This window comes from Mus musculus, chromosome 5, assembly GCF_000001635.26.
Source record: "Mus musculus strain C57BL/6J chromosome 5, GRCm38.p6 C57BL/6J".
Lineage (NCBI taxonomy): Eukaryota > Metazoa > Chordata > Mammalia > Rodentia > Muridae > Mus > Mus musculus.
The window spans coordinates 5,150,748-5,172,114 of NC_000071.6; the positions used below are offsets into that span (position 1 = coordinate 5,150,748).

The window sequence follows — 21,367 nt, forward strand, 5'->3', positions numbered from 1 at the left end:
TTATTAGTCAGTGTATACTTGCTCTTTCTACCTGCTGCTTGTTAGTGCTGATTACATTTTCTGAATGTGTCTATGGAGTACTCCTTGAAAAACAGATACATGAGAAAGCAAAAAAGGGGGTTCTTCAAATGTTTTCTAACTCATTGCAAGCAGCACAGGTCATAGTACTACCCTCTGTTGTAGAGTATGACCATATAACTACAGTGTGCTTGGTGCAGCCGGGATATGTTGATCAAACATGTTTGCTGTCAGTATACTATTAGTTGACAAGCAGAATGCAGTTATGTATTTCACTGAAGTAGATTTACAGAAACCTCCTATAGTGACATACAAGTGCTCCTTTCATGCCTTGGAAAATGTTCCATCTTAATGGTCACTATATTTCTTACTTTTTATTGATGTGATGAAACACATGACCAATGTAACTTACAAAAAAGATGTCTATTTGGGTGTACAGGTTCAGAGCATTAGAATCCAGGAGAGCAAAGCAAAGCAAGGCATGGTGGCAGAAACAGATGAGAGGTCACCTCTTGATCTATAAGCAGGTGGAACTCAGGCAATGGTGCAAGTCTTTTTCAAACCTCAAGCCCACCACCAAGACATAGCTCCTCCAAAAACACCTAATCCTTCTTCAACAGTTTCACCAACTGGGGTCTAAGTAATAAACCATTTGCCTATAGAGAATTCTGTTACACCCTGGAGTAACAGTAACATACCAAACCCAGAATTCTCTTTCAAACATTCACAGTCACTAAAAATGAATTGTATTCTTTCTCTTCAAAGTTAAAATTATGAGAAGATGGCAAAACATTAGCATGGAGAATGGGTGAATTTTTTAGAGCTCCTGTAAACATCCAGATATTGTACCCAGCAAGAAATAGGCTCATCTGCAAGAACAGGCAGACATTCTAAACCACACGTGGATCACAGGAGCCCTAGATGGCTATGGCAAGATGGCAGCCAAGAACAGGCAGACATTCTGACCACACATGGATCACAGGAGCCCTAGATAGTTATGGACCAGTGTGTTCAGCACATGTGACATTTCAGTTTTTTGTTAAGGGCTTAAAGATCTGAAGATTGCATATAAGGTGTTTAACTCTGGACTTTCTAGAAAAGCCTGGTTACCCAGGCCATATGATGTAGTTAAACCTGGCATAGCTAGAGCACACAACTCACCCTGAAATCAGCCTCATTGCCATGGCTTCTAGCCCTCTGCTTCCCAGGCAGCAAAGACCATTACACCTTGCACTGGGCAGATTTCTTCATTTATGAACCACGAATGAGCATCTAAATGTTGCATAAAAGTCCAACAGCACTTTGACACTACATGATAAAGAAACAACTATGAAAAATCTAGAACTAATCAATGCACTAGAAGTTTTACAAGTCCAAAAACACATAAAAAGAGCAAGAAACATGAGAGGGAGGATAAGGGAGAAGCTATTATGTGGTTGTAATTTCTGCCAAAGAAATATAACCATTCCAAATGCTTTACTTGTAGTCCAAGGGTCTCCCCATCAGTAGAAAAGCCAGCTTCTTGGTGGTGTTAGCCTAGTTCTTGACTGGAGATGTTTAGTTTCCTTTTCCCATAAATGCAGAGTACTTGACTAGCAGATCCAAAGGGATGCTGGAGGGCAAATATCCCAAGCACTGTATTTTCCCTCTGGCCAGAAAGACTATTGAAAATCACTGCAGTAAGAACATCTCTTTTCGACTCTGGCCCTCTGGTTCTCTGATTTGTTCTCATAGATTTTAAAAGGGTAGACATTAAATTTCTTATATCATACCAACGATAAGATAAAGAACAAAGAAATGAAAATGGACTGAATTCAAGGCAGCAAAAAGAACCAACAGCTGATCTGGGTCAGCAGTCATGTTTGGTTCCAAGGACCTTCTGAAGCTGGGATGTTCATTTCAGAAAGTAACAGGCAATGCTTATGATAGACAGAGAGACAGACAGACCCCACCCCAAGAGACACATCAGGAAAAGAATGCAGAAGACAGTCACCCTGGAGTAACAGTAACATACCAAACCCAGAATCAATGAACCACAATAACTATTCACAATGACTATGATCGAAGCATTCATGATGCCTTTGAAAGTGAGGAGAAATTAGTCAACATCTATGAAAATTTAAAATACTATGCATAGCCCTTTGAGGCAGTGTTTCTCCAAGGACATACAGGGACAGAAATAAATAGGTATATTAACAAGAATGTTTGCACTAATGTTATTCATAAATACTGGATGATCTACTTTGCACTTCATTGTGTATTGCCTAATAAAGCATGACAGTAGATATAACAAATATTGTCTAGAAACTTAACAGTGTGCAAGAGTTCTAAAAGATGAAGGGACAGACTATTGTGTCTGCTATAAATAAATCTTACCTGTGTGGAAAGAGACAGAGAGCAACGGTGGAAATGTGGAAGAGTGGGGATTGTCTGCAGTATTCACTGTTTTGTTGTTCTACACAATTTTTGCTTATCAAATACAGTTAATAGAATGTTCATGGAGGGAAAATAACACCAAAGGTTGTTAGACAAAACCTCAAGGAATCACATTATTTTATGGTTACCTAAACTTGTTTATATACTCTGTGTGTGTGTGTGTGTGTGTGTGTGTGTAGATATATATAGTTTAAATGAGGTTATGTCACCTGGGCTGACAATGCTCTCCATAAATCAATCAAAAACCCCCAGTACCAGGCAAGAGAAAGCTCTACTCAAATGTTGTCAGTGTAGTCCTAGTGATTCCCAAAACAATGTAGGGGATTGCTGTTACCTTTAGTTGCCTCTCAGAAGATGATGGTCAGTCCCTACTGCTGAAGTCACTGCATACTTAGGAGACAGGATATAGATAATTTGAGCTACATCTAACCTGTAAGTCTCTTTCCTGCAGTTTAGTCTCCATAGTACCAAGAATGAGAAGCAGTCAAAGCAAGTTGCCAAGTCAGGGAAGCAATTAATACTCCTATCCAGCTGTGAGGCATATAACCATCATGTCAAAGTATGCCTAAAGGTCCACCTGTGATATTCCTATCTGAGCAGTAAACAACAGTTGTCTGATTAGACTTAAGGTCCACTCAAGAGGGGAACTTATGGCTATTCCTAGAAACCTAGGCAACTACGCAGGGCTACTGAGGTTGTGGATCTTAGAAGGGAACCTCCTGCAACTGACTAGAGCAGGATAGCCTTTAACTACTTTCTAAATATTATTCTCATGCCCGTACATAAATGCAGATCTCGACCATCATGAAATATGCCTTGCTCTAAAGTACATAGAGAACATTATGGAAAATCACAACTGCACCTGAGGGACGCATCTTCAATACAATTCCTGCATATAAGGCTGAAGGAGCATCATGCAACAGGGGGACAAAAAGATTCTAAGAGCCATGAAGTCTGCTGTGAGAATGTGTCTTCTAGAAAAGCCTGCCTAAACAGAGGAGAATGGTAACAGTATCAACAGATATGCTAATGTAGAAGGGAAATGACTTCACTGGAGGCCTATGCCTGGAGAATAAACTACAGACAACTAAGAACTGGCAAAAAGAGAGAGAGAGAGAGAGAGAGAGAGAGAGAGAGAGAGAGAGAGAGAGAGAGAAATTAACATTAACTTCTCCCAGAGCTAAGCCTGCTAAATGGTTACCTAAAATTATACACACACACACACACACACACACACATGCACACACAAGTGGACCCAGTTATTTGTGTGTACGTATAATATATTTTATATTACATATTGTTATTTGTGATTATTTAGCCTTGGAAAACATGTAAAGGTACAGCAAAGGCTGGGGTTCTTTGTTCTTTTCAAGAGTTTTATTTTTGTCTGGGACTGAAGGGATGGCTCAGGACTGCCTGTGGCTCCAGCTCCTAGGGATTCCACACTTCTGTTTCCTGAGCACACATGTAGACATATGCGCACAGCCCACCCTCCACACACACATTCACATACAGTCCCAAAGTACATTTTTCTCAGAACACAATAATAAGTACCGTTACACCTGGGGTAGCTATGGTGAAAGCACGGTTTCGGGTGATTTGTTCAGATTAACTTGCCAAAAAACATTTTTGCTAAGCACAAAGGCAAGCCCCGCTTACCTAAGATAAAGCAATTTAAGGAAAAATAAGTCAGTGTTGCCGCCACCACCCCCCAAAAAAATCTTCTGATGGGTGTTAGAGGAGAAAAACGAAAAGGCGGTGAGAAATAAAGTTCTGCTTTTCTTTCTTATAAACATATCTTCTGTGTTAGCCAAACAACCAGAAAATCCAACTGTCCCAGGCAAAGGTGAGAGGAAGCAGAAATACAAAGGGATATCCAGGAAGGCTGTACCTCCATCCATCCACCACTGCGTTCCCTTTGGGTTTCACAGACAATGTTCACTCTGCTCAGTATGTCACCTTGTAGAGACTATGAACAAGATATTAGTGTCTAGAGGAGACATCCAGTAGGATGTGTAGGATGTAGAACTCAACCTTGTGAGGGAAAAAAAAAACAAGCAAGACTCCACAGGCTCTTGTGACTCCTTGAAGAGTCCTGATCTGACTCCTTACATGGCATTAGATCTAAATTGGCTCCAGACACACTAGTGAGACGGCACAAAGGAACCTAGGACAAAGCAGTGGCTACTTCCGCAATTTTTGCAGAGGTCCTCAAAGGTGACAATACTCCCCCCTCCTTCTGAGTTACCTCCTTAGGCAGGGCCCTATGGTGGGATATGATTGGCCAAAAATTTAAGGGCTTGGGATTGGCTGAAACATTTATAAACCCATAAGCTTATGGGTTGGGTAATGAACTCAGACCTGCACCATGATGCTGGTCTCCAGAGTCGGATTTCCTGGGATTCCTCATGGGACTTTAGTGCCTCTCACCCCCTATCCTCCATCCGCTTCCCACAGTAGGAATTCACAGAATATACTGCTGTGGGTAAAGATGACACCTCTGTATATAAAACAGCTTGAATCTCACTTCTGTATGACAGCTTTAGATAGCTACTAATGGCTAAAAACCAGACTAGGCAGCTGCCATTCTAGCTCAGTGATATAACACTGCCACAGAGGATAAAGAAAACAAATTTTATTCAATATATACAAAGAGCTCAAGAAGCTGGACTCCAGAAATTCATATAACCCCATTAAAAATGGGGTACAGAGCTAAACAAAGAATTCTCAACTGAGGAATACCGAATGGCTGAGACGAACCTGAAAAAATGTTCAACATCCTTAATCATCAGGGAAATGAAAATCAAAACAACCCTGAGATTCCATCTCACACCAATCAGAATGGCTGAGATCAAAAATTCAGGTGACAGCAGATGCTGGTGAGGATATGGAGAAAGAGGAACACTCCTCCATTGCTGGTGGGATTGCAAGCTTGTACAACCACTCTGGAAATCAGTCTGGCGGTTCCTCAGAAAATTGGACACAGTACTACTGGAGGATCCTGCAATAACTCTCCTGGGCATATACCCAGAAGATGTTCCAACTGGTAATAAGGACACATGCTCCACTATGTTCATAGCAGCCTTATTTATAATAGCCAGAAGCTGGAAAGAACCCAGATGCCCCTCAACAGAGGAATAGATACAGAAAATGTGGTACATTTACACAATGGTGTACTACTCAGCTATTAAAAAACAATGAATTTATAAATTCTTGGGCAAATGGATATATCTGGAGGATATCATCCTGAGTGAGGTAACCCAATCACAAAAGAAGTCACTAGATATGCACTCACTGATAAGTGGATATTAGCCCAGAAACTTAGAATACCCAAGATACAATTTGCAAAACACAAGAAAATCAAGAAGGAAGACCTTCATTCTGCCTCAGAATAGGGAACAAAACAACCATGGAAGGAGCTACAGAGACAAAGCTTGGAGCTGAGACAAAAGGATGGACCACCCAGAGACTACCCCACCCGGGGATCCATCCCATAATCAGCCACCAAACCCAGACACTATTGCATAGGCCAGCAAGATTTTGCTGAAGGGACCCTGGTATAGCTGTCTCATATAAGGCAATGTCAGTGCCTGGCAAATACAGAAGTGGATGCTCATAGTCATCTATAGGATGGAACACAGGGCTCCCAATGGAGGAGCTAGAGAAAGTACCCAAGGAGCTCAAGGGGTCTGCAACCCTATAGGTGGAACAACAATATGAACTAACCAGTACCCCCAGAGCTCGTGTCTCTAGCTGCATATGTAACAGAAGATGGCCTAGTCGGCCATCATTGGGAAGAGAAGCCCCTAGGTCTTGCAAATTTTATATGCCCCAGTACAGGGGAACGCCAGGGCCAAGAAGTGGGAGTAGGTGGGTAGGGGAGCAGGGCAGTGGGAGGGTAGAGGGAACCTTTGGGATAGCATTTGAAATGTAAATAAAGAAAATATCTAATAAAATAAAAATTAAAAAAAGAAAATAATGTTCTCATTTTCTTTTTTTCAGAGAGAACATGTAGAGATTATATTCACTGAAATAAAAATGCATTTTTCTAATAAGGTTAGCATTGAGATGTGTCTGTCATTGTCATGTGGCTAAGTTACATACTTTATCATAAATCTTAGAGGAAAGAAAATATTTGGATATATGTTCAAATTTGAGTTGCACGAAAGAAAACACTACACCCCCCAAATATTTTTTATTTAGATATAGTACATTCAAACTTAGACATCTTCTATAATTCTTATTTTAAGTTACTATTTTGTTTAAGTAAGAGACTGAGTAGAAAAGGAATTCAAATAAGGGGTAAAATTTTTCTAACAGAAATTTTAATGGAAACTGTTCTCCTTTAACGAATTAATGATGATTAGGAAACAGCTGCACACGTGTTGTGACACTCACGTATAGTCTTGGTAGGTGGGGTCTGAGTAGGAGTATCACAAGTTTCAGGCTGCCCTGGGTTACACAGCAAAGTCCTAGAGATCCTGGGCTACATTATGAACCTCTGACTGGAAGAAAAGGATGAAGAGTAAAATGAAAGTTTAACCCAGGAGGATAAGCACGCCGATGTTCTAGACTATATAACCAGAATTACATAAAGTAGTTTCCATAACTGACAAACCCTCAAAAACAGTTAATTCAAATTAAAAATTTGCTGGTATATGCAAAGCAACACTTGCTTATAATATTAAATAAAAGCAAAACCCCGTCCTTCTAAATAGGTTGGTTAAGTATGAAACACTTACTTTGTTGCACTGTAATAAATGCCTAAAAGGAAAACCAAGAGCTTCTATCACCAATACCTCTCTCCTGTGTTTGCCTTACAGTTATGATGTTAGTTCTAACACTAAGGTAAGAGCTCGACAGGTACAGGGAAGGAACGCCATCTTTCCAATGACTTCCAATCATAAGAACACATTTTCTGTAGTCTCTAAATCACTTTAAGGAAGGACCTCTGGTACTTGCAGCTAAAAATGTGCCGATGTACACAAGGAAATGACGTTATCTCATTGGCCCTTGGGTATTTTCAGAGCTTCAGATCACATTGACCATAAACCTGGAGCACAGAAGGGAAATCTAATTATCTCTACACCGTCCTTTTCTAACCTATAGAACTGAAACGTGAGCCAAAGGCAGAAATACATAGATTTCTATCTGCAAAGTCTAAGAAGATATTCTACTTTATTTTAAGGTGGAAGAGACCTAGAATGGCGATGCACAACGCCCACTTTTTGAGTCTATGGCCAGTTTTCTTTCCCATCTGTTGTAAACAAGACAACATGAACCAAAGGGGAGTGTGCAGACTGACCCAAGCCCTTCCCTTCCTAAACTTAACCCTCCCCCACACCCACACCCACACAAATCACCTGAAATGCCATGAAATTGTCTGACCATAGTCAGGGTTTACTGACAGATTAGACTCTCCCCTCTAGTCTCCAGTTATAACCGCATTTCCATGGGTCTCCTCCCTCCAGACTCCAGTATTAATATGAAATTAGCAACTAAAGGCCTTTACTAATTTTTAAAGATCTTTCTGAACTTTGTAGAGCCTATTATTGCTCTGCTGTATGCCTTCAACTAAGGGCACTTCAAGGTGCAATGGGAACTACTTAACTAGAAACCTAAAATCATAACTCAGCATCTCTATAAAGAAACACAATAGAAACCCTCAACATTTCCCCAGAAAAGTGTTCAAGGCGCTGGATTAGTGGTAAATTGTGATAGGATATAGCAGGAGAAAATTACATTAGGCTACATAAATCATAGCAAGAACTTCATTACCTGGGGCAGAAACAACACAAAAGCTATTCAGGTTCAATCCAGGCTATTAAACTCAGGTGTACAGTAAGTTTTAAAAGGTTTAACTCCCTGAGTCGTAGGGCTGTCACTCAGTGGGAAAGTACTTGCCTCCTGTACATGGGCCCTTAGCATTGGCCCCTGCCACATCCATACAAAGAGATTTCTCTCTTCCTTCTAATCAGGAAGGAAACGTCGTCGACTTCCAGAGCAGAAAAGTCATTGCCGGCGGGACCTAGGGACATCATGCATTGGGGTGGAGTCTCCTATTTCTTAGTAAATGGGCTTTTGTCCCAAACAGTCTTGGTCTGGTTCTGATTCCAGAGCACCCACTGCAACCCTGACACTGAACAGGCCAGTCACTTCCCACGATGTACTTTATTCACGAAAGTCTCTAACTCTCATGGTTCTGCTAAGGACCAAGATGCTGAGGTCTCTCAGTATCTTTAATATTCACAACTTTAACCTACTGAGCCAGAAGGAGTTAACTCTCAGAGGCATAAGCAGTAACACCATCAACTAATTCTAATGCTAAATTAAGTACATCATTAATCAATTTTCTGATAAAGTGCAAAAGTGATCTAGAGAAGATGGATCAGTCTGTTTAAAAGTGAAGTGTGTGTGTGTGTGTGTGTGTGTGTGTGTGTGCTTCCATATGTGACAAATCCATGAGTCACACTCAACCATATGTAATTCTTAAAGGGAAAAACAGATGGAGACAGACTGGTGAGCTGCAGTGTTAGAGTTAAGAGATAAATAGTGCGACTAGGGTGTGTTTTTTATTGAATGTCAAATTCATATGATTTATATGACTGTCATTAGCTTCCACTCTTAAGGAGCTTCCAAATTCCACTGATGGGCATAACATAAGTGAACTGAACAATTAACACCATCCACTTGAGTCACCAGTACACTGGTTCTGCCTTGATACCAGCAGATCCACATGGGGAATTTCTACCATGGTGTGAATGTCTCCAATAAAAGCATCAATGGAAAAAAGTTGCTGGTGTCCCAAGGAAAGAGCTGTTGGGCATACTATATTAGGAAACGCCAGACAATTATTCATTTGCATATCCAGTCTTTATTTAACTCCAACTCCAAAAGAAAGACTGATAAAGCGTTTCTTAGAGTAAGGCTCTGGGTTTTAACATAATCTTTTGATTACCCAGAGAACTCATTACCAGCTATTACCACCCACTGTGAACTGTGCACTATTGCCAACACTGATGTCATCTGTATATATGTAGAGATATGTGTGTTTATGCACACACTGCATGTGTGTTTAAGTGGACACATGTGGGTGTGTGTATTTGTGTGTGTATGTGAGCATAGATGTGTATGAATATGTGTATGAGCGTGGATATGTACACATTTAACATGTAAATGTAAATATGTGCATGGACAAATGTGTATATGTGTGGGTGTGACAGACGTGTGTAAATATGAACATTCATGTGAATGTTCTTCTGGATCTTTTTCTAATATACCCTGGTGGTTTTGAGAAACCAACATCCTTTTGTTTCAGAAACCTTTTCTCGTGACTTTGGCCTTCTCCGATCTGCGTCACGGGTACCTAAGCCCCTTCCTTGTCGTCTTCATTTTCCAAGCTATAGGACCGAACTGTTTTCTGCAATACAATAGCACTGTCATCGCTTTCATGGTTCACTAACTAACAGCACAAACCCTTCACATACTAAGGACATGTGGGAATCCTTTGGCGGGAATAGAGAATAAGAAACCAGATGTCTAACTATTGGCAATATGGTAGTTTCCTAGGAACAAAATAGTATCTATTGTAAAATACATAAGAAAATGTAAAAATCTGACAAATATACAACAAAGTTAGCTGTGTCACATCTTGGAACATAGTCTTGTTGTGTATGCCCAGCTGACCAAGGCTATGTAAACCAGGTTGCCCTTAAACTCAGAGAGATCTGCTTCCCTATTGCCTCGCCATGCCTGGCCTGAGATGAGTATAATAAAGATAGGGTCATATGTATCTGAATTTTAGCTACTGTTGCTAAAAGCTAATGAAACTTTCTTGCTAAGGTATTCCCTTACCTAAGGGACATACAAAGGCTTCATGAACACAAATGGAACAGCCAGAGCTCAGCCAAAAGTGGGTGGTCCATCAAAGTAATTTCCTCTTTCTTATAAGTCAGTGGAACTCTCAGGGATAGAAGACCCTCTAAAGGCATTTTCCAATCTTCCTAATGCTGTGACCCTTTAATACAGTTTTTCTCATTGTGTCAACCCTCAACCATAAAATTATTTTTGTTGCTACTTAATAACTGTGATTTTGCTACATTTGATAATGTAAATATCTGTGTTTTCCTGTGTTCTCAGGTGGGCACAATGACAGGGTCACTTGACCCCCCAAAGTTTCACAACCTAAATCTGAGAGGTTTGACTGTGGGATAGAAAAACAGAGTTAGGCCAAAGGAATTAATTCTGGTCTTTAATAGCATCGATGAGTGCCTGCTATCAAGTAACCAATTCCATGTTTTACACAGACCTAGGCGAAAGAAGCTAGAGGCTGAAACCATGAATGACAAGGTGAAGAAAAATGATCACTACCCTGATTCTGTGAATGTTCAATATGTGTGCAAAATCACACCAACCCTACTGCTGTGTACATATTCTGTTACCACTGTGAAGGGAACAACTCTCTGTGTGACTTCCATTTGAAAAGTAGAGACTTTTTATTTTAGGACACTTTTATGCTTATTTTTTAAAAAGCTTTAGAAAGTTTGAAGAGTTCTTACTTTGTTGCACTTTTCCTTTCTGTTTCCTCTCATGGTTAATATCTTGCATTACTGGACCTCACTTGCTACAGCTGATGAACTAAGAAGCGAATCACTTTTACTGAGGCACAGAGCTTACATCTCCTGTCAATGCTCTACATTTTATAGGTTGTAACACCGTTTAACACAGCAATTTTAATGTCTTAAAACTTTCAGCAGCTTTGAATTTTAGGCAGAAATACTGGGACTTGGTCTACCTGTGAAAAGAAATATATTTACTCAGAAACAGTTTTAACACTTTTAAAGGGGAGAAAGGGAGGGAGGGAAGGAGAGGAAGGGGGGAGGGGAAAAGAGAGAGAAGCGAGACAGAGACAGAGATAGAGACAGACAGACAGACAGACAGACAGACAGGGAAGTATATTATAACCCCATCTGATAGCTGATAGGAAACCACAATTCAGACTTTGGCCTCATTATTTTTCTATTTACAAGTCCTCACAATGGATGTAACCTGATGCCTGTGTGTGTGTAAACTTGTGAGTACAAGCTTTCTGGTACCTATATTGGTGTGGACTTTAATAAACACTAAATGTTGATAAAAGGTAGACGCTCCAGGACTTCAGTATATGCAATGTTGTTAAGGTGTTTTGATGGAGGTTAGCTCCTCTTCACATGACTGTCCATGACAAGTGAACTGTCTCAATTAATTGATAGCAGAAAACGTATCAAAGTGCAAATTAATAAAAAGAACGGAATAAGGGGATTGTATCCTGGATCCTTTCTCAGTTAGAATTCAAGCAACTCTCCAAGAGCATCCACATGACCCAGTCCTGAAACCCCTACTCTTACAGGTTCCCATCTATAAACTCTACCAAGCAAAGCAATGGAAGGGAAAGACCACGGTTACACACACACGGAAATACTGCCAATCTTCTCCGCATGTGCCCAAGTGTCACACTTAGCTTAGGACCAAACCATGGCCTGGTTGTTCTATTATCTAAAACCACATGATTTCACCTTATGGGTCACTAACATCCCCAGCTTCACAGCTCAAAGAACAAGATGCCCCTAGTTCATCATTTGTTTCCTTGAAATCATTCTGCCAATCTCCATAACAAAAAGCACAGTTCATATCTCTTTCACTTATTTAAGATAAAGTGGGTTCAAGAAGGAAGACAGGCGACCTAGCATGTTCTGAAGCCAGGGACAAGGTAATATAGAGCAAGTCCCTCTCAGAAGGAAAATATATGTGACCTGACCTCTAAGCAGGCTGACTCCATGCTGTCAACCCTCACCTCAATGTTGAAAGGGCAACTGGCTTAAATCTCACCCTTTGTTCTTTTTAAATCTCCAGATAGCTACATAGTAGGCATACAGTAAATTCTTAACTGAAGGTTCTGGTAAATGACCTACGTCAGGAATCATACAAAATCTCATGGCGCTAAGAAGCAATTTCAAAAAGAAAATAAAGACTCACTAAACAAAAAACAATTAGTAAAAATTCTAATCTGCCTCTGAGAGAGAACCACACATAAAATTCAAATGCCAATAAAATATTTATACCACCATTAGTTCATACTAGAATAGGAAGGCAAGCATAGTCAACAATAATGCCACTGAGAAATCTGAAAAATTAAGCAGAAAACATAATTTACTCCTTCTTTGTAATATACAGCTTCCATAAGGCTGTCCTACAACTTCTGAGGCATAGATTTACCATGTTTCTGAATCTTGAAAAAAAAAAAAGCACATAGCAGTAAAGAAAGAACATTGAAATCCTGTATTTTAGGATGGCAGATAGAGGGAAGAAAGGGCTGTCAACATTAAGCAGTGACTAAAAAGCTGTGCCACTGGGATTCTCACACTGAAAAAACCAGAGCTGAACCAAAAAGAAGGCTCAACATTTAAGAGACTGGTTGTTCTGCCAGAGGACCAGCATTCAACTTCCAGCCCCCATATAATGGCTTACAGCCATTTGTAACTCAAACTTCAGGACACAAGATGTCCTCTTGTGGCCTCCACAGACATCAAAAACACAGTGGTAGGTAGACATACATGCTGGCAAAATACTGTATATATCTAAGGAAATAAAATACACATTTTTAAAAAAGAAAGAAAATGCAGAACAGGTGATTCTGACTAACCATGCTAACTACTTTGCATCTACCAAGAGGCACAAGCCAAATAGGAAAACGCAGAAGGCTATAAGCCATAGTCTCAATTCTATGCTATTAACTACACAAACACGAATAAGCAACTAAGCTCCAGGACAGCAAGTTTTCAACTGGTGAGTCATGAACCCTCTTGGGCTTGAATGGCCTTTTCACAGAGATTGCATATCAGATATCCTGCATATCAAACATTTATATTATCATTTATAACAGCAGCAACATTACAGTTATGGAGTAGCAATAAAGTGACTTTATGGTTGGGGGTCACAGAAAACATGAGGAGCTGTATGAAAGTGTTGCACTGTTAGGACTTGACTTGGCTAAGTAAATGGTTTTAATACTTTCATCATTAAAACTTTCCACAAGACTTTCTCCCTGACCATGAGCAATTTTTTTGCCACAAAGGGAATTTAGTTAGTGTAGGCTATATGACTTGTATCATAGAAACAACAAGTGTTCAATATGCATTTGTTCCAGTTATAGAATCTTTTCCCTCACTGCCACATTTTGGCGCATCTTGAAAATGATGACATTCGACCATGTTCAATAAGCTTTGTGGTAGAAATGTTTTATGAAACTAAGAACTATCTTACTGAGAACAGATGGTACCCACATATTCTTCTGAATCAGTCTGCCTAAGTAACCTTTGCCAGGGAAATCAGACACTAACCAGGCAGAACCGAGCAGTAAGAGCATACAAGAAACGGCTTTACTGGGCTTCGGAGTCTGCAGGATACTGTAGCTTCCATTACTTCTTCCACCCACTCAGTTCATAAACAATTGTGGTAGTTACCATTGTCACTCTACACACACAGTTCATAAGCAATAGTGGTAGCCAGCGTTAATTGTCAGCTTGACAAAATCTAGAAGAACATATGAGGTGGCTTTGAGCATGCCTATGAAAAATAATCTTGATTATATTAATGGAATTTGGAAGATCAGCCCACTATGGGTAGTGCCATTCCTTAGGCAGGAATTCTAGACTGTATAAAATGAAGAGAGGAGTACAAGCATTCAAGGAAGTAGTCATGCTCTAGTTTTTGGCTGTAGATACAATATGATGAACTCTCCCATGTTTCTGCCATGATGACTAAAACCTGGAACCAAAGGAAATGGTTTATTTCATTTTGCTCTAAAAAATCCTAATCTAGAGATACTGGGAAAGAGTTAGGTGATGAAGAAATCCCCATAAAGCATGATACTTCTTAGGATTTTGTATTTCCCTGACAAGAAAGAGAGGGCCTGTTCCTTATTTGATTCTAAATGAATCTCTGGCCACAAAGAATTAAACATTCTACTTTTTTTAGGTGGAGGAAATAGACAACACACACAACACCAAATACACACACACACCATACACTGTACTACTATTGTTATAATCTGTGACTTAACAAGAGTTGAAATAAAGAAGAAAAGCAAACAGTATCAAAAGTTATACTTGGAACATATAGATCATTCTCTTCAATCACTGTCTTCTATGCTATCTTACGTAGAGCAGGACCATTTCTGTGCATGTTCTTACCTCCACTGCTCCTACCTAAGGTGACCTCATTTCATCTCTCCTTTTACTTCCTTCCATTTAGTAACTATCTCTCAATCTACTAAACCATTCTCAAATATTTCCTATAGGCATCTTAAATGTCTCTGTCTTGGCTCAAGTTCTTCATGCCTCACTTGACCTCCTTGGTAATCCTGATGTATTCCTTAGTTGACTTCCCACAAATACCCAGCATATATTAATCCACTGGTTATCTACTCATCTATATACAGCCCAGTTTAATCTGGCACTCTTCACAATCTTTCAGTCAATTCTGCCTTTTAAATATATCTGAGGTATCAGGCCTCATTTCTTTAGTGCCTATACGCTCATATTATTGTGTCCCTTTAAAACTCTTGTCAAGCCTTGTTGCTGTGCCCTCCTCCTCCCCTACTAAATGTTAGCACTAGCTAATGAAATTCATTGACAGTTTTCCAGATTCATTGACAGTTCCCTGGATCTGGAATACAAACAGCCTCATACATCAAGTGGCCAGACAGCTAGAAAAGAATGAATGACACTCGATCAAAAGAATCTTTGATCTTCTCAAGTTCTGCTGCAGAACTGCTACTAAGACAATGCCCCACACTTTATTAGATGCTTAACAAATAAACTCTAGACCTGACTTTATTCCTATGGTTCTTTCCCCAGATCAACCCAGTGCAAGTTCCAGGGGTAGTGCCAGCCAGACCATGCTTTGACTCAGTTTACTTTCCCCATCTTCCTATGATTACTCTAATTCAGAGTGCCAACAAGTCTTCTTTGTTTACAAAAAATCCAAATGTAAAACAGTCTTTTAAGATGTAAATCACTCTGCAGACCCCTCCCTGACTGGCTTCCTGCCAGTTACTCCCCAGGCATCCTATAGCTCCACATTAGGGTGTGACTGCTTGACCCAGGATTTACTTTTGAGTACTTGGTTTTTGCACATCAGCCTCCAGCTTCACTTGCTTTTCACTAAGCATCACCTAAAGCCATCTTAACACCTGCTGTCGTTCCACTGCACGAATAGGTGGGATTCCTGAGATAATCATAGTATTCTTCTTCTAGAACACTTAATAGCAATGTTGATTAAAAGCCCCTTCAAAGTAATTTTCAGGAAGTCACATTAATTATGTATGCCAAAGGGGCAAAAAAATTAGAGGAAAATATCCTTTAATCGAGTCCATCATAATTTCAGATCACTTACTTATATAAATCCCTACAATGACATTTCTGAATCCAGCAATATTTGCAACTATAGCCATGCAAGTGGACAGACATAACTTATTTCTTTATCACCAAGGCATCTTCATGCAGCTAGAACAGTTTTCTGTAAGATAATTGGGTTAAGTCTATCCATGTGGCTTTAAACAGTAATACGTATTATGAGTACTTTCATATTTAGATTTATTCTTGAAAGTATTTGGTAAGAAACTCTACTTCATTTCATAGGAGAGATGATTTTACAATTGTAGTGAAAAATAAATAGATAAAAAAATATCTTCAATTATTTTTAGGGCCTTCTTGGAAAATCATGTCACCTATAAACAAGGAGACTTCAAAAAAAGTACACTAATAACTAAGATACTTAATGATCAATAATTATTACATTATTAATTCTTTCTGATGCTGTATCCAGCAATAAGTCACAGAAATTGAACATGTGCTCTCTTATCTAGACTACCCTACATTTTGAATATATACACACACACAGTCTAACTATGACATTCATGCTCATTTCATTTTCTAACTATATGGAAGAGTTTTGAAGGCAGAAAATTAAACGATGTAACTCCTAAAGAAATGGTGTCCAAAATTAAAACACAGCACAATCCCTGGGAAACTTGAAAATGAGATCTTTGACTCTTAGACAAGAGGGCTCTGACTCACTGGTATCTAGTCTGCACATTTACAAACCCTCCCAGTGTCCTCTGATCTCTCAGCTGCTTTCCCTGTTGCTATGATAAAATACCCTTCTAAAAGCAACTTAAGGGAGAATTGGTTTGTTTTGGCTCACAGTTCACAGTTAAAGTCCAACATGGCAGAGAAGCCACAGCAGTGGGAACTTGAAGTAGTGTCCACATTGTGTCCACATTAAAGAAGCAAAAAGAAATGAATGCATGTACTCTTGGCTTTTTGCTCACTGTCCCTTTTTCATAGAGTCTAGGATCTCAGCCCAGGAATGGTTGTCATACATGGTGGAGCCTTCCTAACATAATTAACCTAATCAACATAATTTCCCACAGTCCAAAGCACCTAGTAATTCTAGATTCTGTCAAGCTAATAATTGACAGACATCATTAAAATGAGGAATGTGGCTTGCCAATATGTTTCCAAGATGCAACTCAGGACTCTTACATTTTTCATGTCATATGAAACATTTGGTAAATGACTTCCCCATTGCTAGCACAGGGGTGGTTTCCAATGATAACAAAAGTTGCCAGCACCTCATCTTTAAAGAACATGAGTGAGACTTAAAATAAAAGTGGATCCTGTGACACCATGTGACATAGCTCGGGCCTACTGACTCTGAATTCCATAATCTCATTGTTCTCTTTCTTCTGCAGACAATGGCGTGGGGAAGCAGAATCACCAGCATAGTCTCTGGATGGTCCATCCTTACGTCTCAGCTCCAAGCTTTGTCTCTGTAACTCCTTCCATGGGTGTTTTGTTCCCCATTCTAAGAAGGGGCAAAGTGTCCACACTTTGGTCTTCGTTCTTCTTGAGTTTCATGTGTTTTGCAAAATGTAACTTGGGTATTCTAAGTTTCTGGGCTAATATCCACTTATCAGTGAGTAAATATCATGTGAGTTCTCTTGTCATTGGGTTACCTCACTCAGGATGATGCCCTCCAGATCCATCCATTTGCCTAGGAATTTCATAAATTCATTCTTTTTAATACCTGAGTAGTACTCCATTGTGTAAATGTACCACATTTTCTGTATCCATTCCTCTGTTGAGGGACATCTGGGTTCTTTCCAGCTTCTGGCTATTATAAATAAGGCTGCTATGAACATAGTATAGCATGTGTCCTTATTACCAGTTGGAACATCTTCTGGATATATGCCCAGGAGAGGTATTGCGGGATCCTCCGGTAGTACTATGTCCAATTTTCTGAGGAACCGCCAGACTGATTTCCAGAGTTTTTGTACAAGCTTGCAATCCCACCAACAATGGAGGAGTGTTCCTCTTTCTCCACATCCTCACCAGCATCTGCTATAACCTGAATTTTTGATCTTAGCCATTCTGACTGGTGTGAGGTGGAATCTCAGGGTTGTTTTGATTTGTATTTCCCTGATGATTAAGGATGCTAAGCATTTTTTCAGGTGCTTCTCAGCCATTCAGTATTCCTCAGGTGAGAATTCTTTGTTTAGCTCTGAGCCCCATTTTTTAATGAAGTTATTTGATTTTCTTTTTTTTTCTTTTTTTTTTCCATTTTTTATTAGGTATTTAGTTCATTTACATTTCCAATGCTATACCAAAAGTCCCCCATACCCACCCACCCCCAATCCCCTACCCACCCACTCCCCCTTTTTGGCCCTGGCGTTCCCCTGTACTGGGGCATATAAAGTTTGCGTGTCCAATGGGCCTCTCTTTCCAGTGATGGCCGACTAGGCCATCTTTTGATACATATGCAGCTAGAGTCAAGAGCTCCGGGGTACTGGTTAGTTCATAATGTTGTTCCGCCTATAGGGTTGCAGATCCCTTTAGCTCCTTGGCTACTTTCTCTAGCTCCTCCATTGGGAGCCCTGTGATCCATCCATTAGCTGACTGTGAGCATCCACTTCTGTGTTTGCTAGGCCCCGGCATAGTCTCACAAGAGACAGCTACATCTGGGTCCTTTCTTTATTTGATTTTCTGGAGTCCACCTTCTTGAGTTCTTTATATATATTGGATATTAGTCCCCTATCTGATTTAGGATTGGTAAAGATCCTTTCTCAATCTATTGGTGGCCTTTTTGTCTTATTGACACTGTTTTTTGCCTTACAGAAGCTTTGCAATTTTATGAGGTCCCATATGTCAATACTCGATCTTACAGCACAAGCCATTGCTGTTCTATTCAGGAATTTTCCCCCTGTGCCCATATCTTCAAGGTTTTTCCCCACTTTCTCCTCTATAAGTTTCAGTGTCTCTGGTTTTATGTGGAATTCCTTAAACCACTTAGATTTGACCTTAGTACAAGGAGATACCCAGGGATCCACCCCATAATCAGACTCCAAACACAGACACCATTGCATACTCCAGCAAGATTTTGCTGAAAGGATCCTGATATAGCTGTCTCTTGTGAGGCTATGCCAGTGCCTGGCAAACACAGAAGTGGATGCTCACAGTCAGCTATTGGATGCAACACAGGGTCTCCAATGGAGGAGCTAGAGAAAGTACCCAAGGAGCTAAAGGGGTCTGCAACCCTATAGGTGGAACAACAGTATGAACTAACAAGTACCCCCAGAGCTAATGTCTCTAGCTGCATATGTAGCAGAATATGGCCTAGTAGGCCATCATTGGGAAGAGAGGCCCCTTGGTTTTGCAAACTTTGCCTCAGTACAGGGGAACACCAGGGCCAAGAAGTGGGAGTGGGTGGGTAGGAGAGTTGGGGGGGAAGGGTATGGAGGACTTTTGGGATAGCATTTGAAATGTAAATGAAGAAAATACATAATAAAAAATACTAAAAAAAAAAAAAAAGGAATCCCGAGCATAGTTAAAGACTGGATACGGGCTAAGGGGATGAGATGCATGTCAGTGCACACTCAGGTTCAGGGACATAACATGTCATCAAGCTTGGCAACCAGTGCCTCTACCCAGGGAGCGCCTGGCCAACTCCCTAAGCTTAAGAATTCTTATTAAATCTGAGCTCTCTTCCATACATGAAAGAAAAATGGGGCAAGTGCAAGAACCCTTCAGATCTGAGGGCTTACCTTACTCAAAGTGACACTTCAGTGTGGAGCACTGATTTTTTTTTTTTAACGGATATTTTTCAAAGGCAATTTTACTTAGGGATTTTCAGGTCTATTCCTTTTGAACATACTTATCTTACTTTAAATACTGTGAGTTTTACTATAAATTACTCTGTACATAAAATCATTTTATAAATGGCAGTGTTTAATGTCAGTCCTTTGCCAGAGATGACAAGTTACTTTAGCAATGATAAGTCCTCCAATCATTTTAAGTATTCCATCTTATTCTTGGCTTTGTGCTTACAATAATGGTCTTCTGTTTTTTTCTTGACATAAAAATGTAAGACAAAAGAAAAAAATCAAGCCAACAAGCTAACGGAGTGATCACAGTTACTTTAACTCAGCCTCCCTGGTATAACCTACAAAACTCCTTTGACTATACTATCACTGGGACTAGGGAGGTGAAAGATCAGTTGTCCATCATGCAGAAAACATGGTCAGTTAAATCTGTGGTTTGAATATACTTGGCCCACGGGAAGTGGCACTATTTAGAGGTGTGGCCTTGGTGGAGTAGGTATGGCCTTGTGAGGGAAAATTCAACACTGTGGGGTTGGATTTTGAGGCTCTAAGCTGAGGCTCCACCCAGTGTTAAAGCGAGCCTCCTCTTGGCTGCCTGCAGAAGAGTCTGTTTTCTCCTGGCTGCCCTCTCATCAAGATGTAAAACTCTTGGCTCCCCAACACCAAGTCTGCCTGCATACTTCCATGCTTCCTCACTATGACTATAATGGACTGAGCCTCTGAAACTGTAAGCCAGACCCAATTAAGTGTTTACCATTATACAAATTGTCTTGGTCATGGTGTCTCTTCAGAGCAATAAAACACTAACTAAGACAGAGTTAAAACTAGGATTTGAAATGTCACACAGAGTTCCAAACAGAAAACTGCCCATCATTCATTCAGAATGTATCAGAGCCTGGTATAGCAGAGGTGCTACCATGCAGCTATAAACCAGATAGGTAAATCCACTGCTTTCCCCTGGGCTTTCCGTCTAAATAGGAGCCATTCTTTCTTCACTCAACATGTACATCTGACTCATACGCTGCTGAACACATTAGTGCCAGCAAGTATCAGGAAGCTGAAGTCACTGCAATACAACTGTATGATAAATAAATTATTTGCAAGAAGGCCAGTAATCAGTAAGGACAATATTTTCTAGTGAAGAGACCATAGAATGTCTGGGAGTAGGTCAGAAAGAGGGAGGATGACAAGAGGAAGCACAAATCAGAAAAGGTGATTAGAGAAACTTTGAAGAGGCAAACCATGAGCAGAGAGAGCTGAGAGAGCTGTGACTGACAGGTTAAAGATGGACATTCTAATATGTGATGTCAGAAAGGAGAGGATGGGGCAACAGACACCTGAAGGTCCTAAGGCAGAGCCTCATCTGAGCTGAGTAGTCAAAAGCAATATTGAGAACAGTCTGCCTAAAGGCATAGACTGATGGGATATAAAGCCAATGAGAAGGCCATTTTAGCCTGGAAAACAGAGTTCAGACCTCACCAATAGGAAGAGAGATAAAAAAAAAAAAAGGGTAAATCTTTCAATGAAAAGGTGGAAAGACTGTTTGAAAGGAGGGAAATGCACCTGTCTTAAACAGAAAAGGAGAGGATTCAGGGCAGAAGCAAGCCCTTAGTGACAAGGGCTACATCAAATGATCCCTTACCAACCATGGGGAGAGCAGGACACTAGACACAAATGGCACCTATCACCTTCTCCTGACTTCTAGCTATGCAA

At 40.2% G+C, this 21,367-nt stretch overlaps 1 protein-coding gene across 5 annotated transcripts in view; it reads right to left on the reverse strand.

The window, feature by feature from the left end:
• The window catches only part of Cdk14 (cyclin-dependent kinase 14), a 576,868-nt gene that overhangs the window by 347,364 nt on the left and 208,137 nt on the right, over positions 1-21,367 (reverse strand). The gene's annotated exons all lie outside the window — the stretch shown is intronic.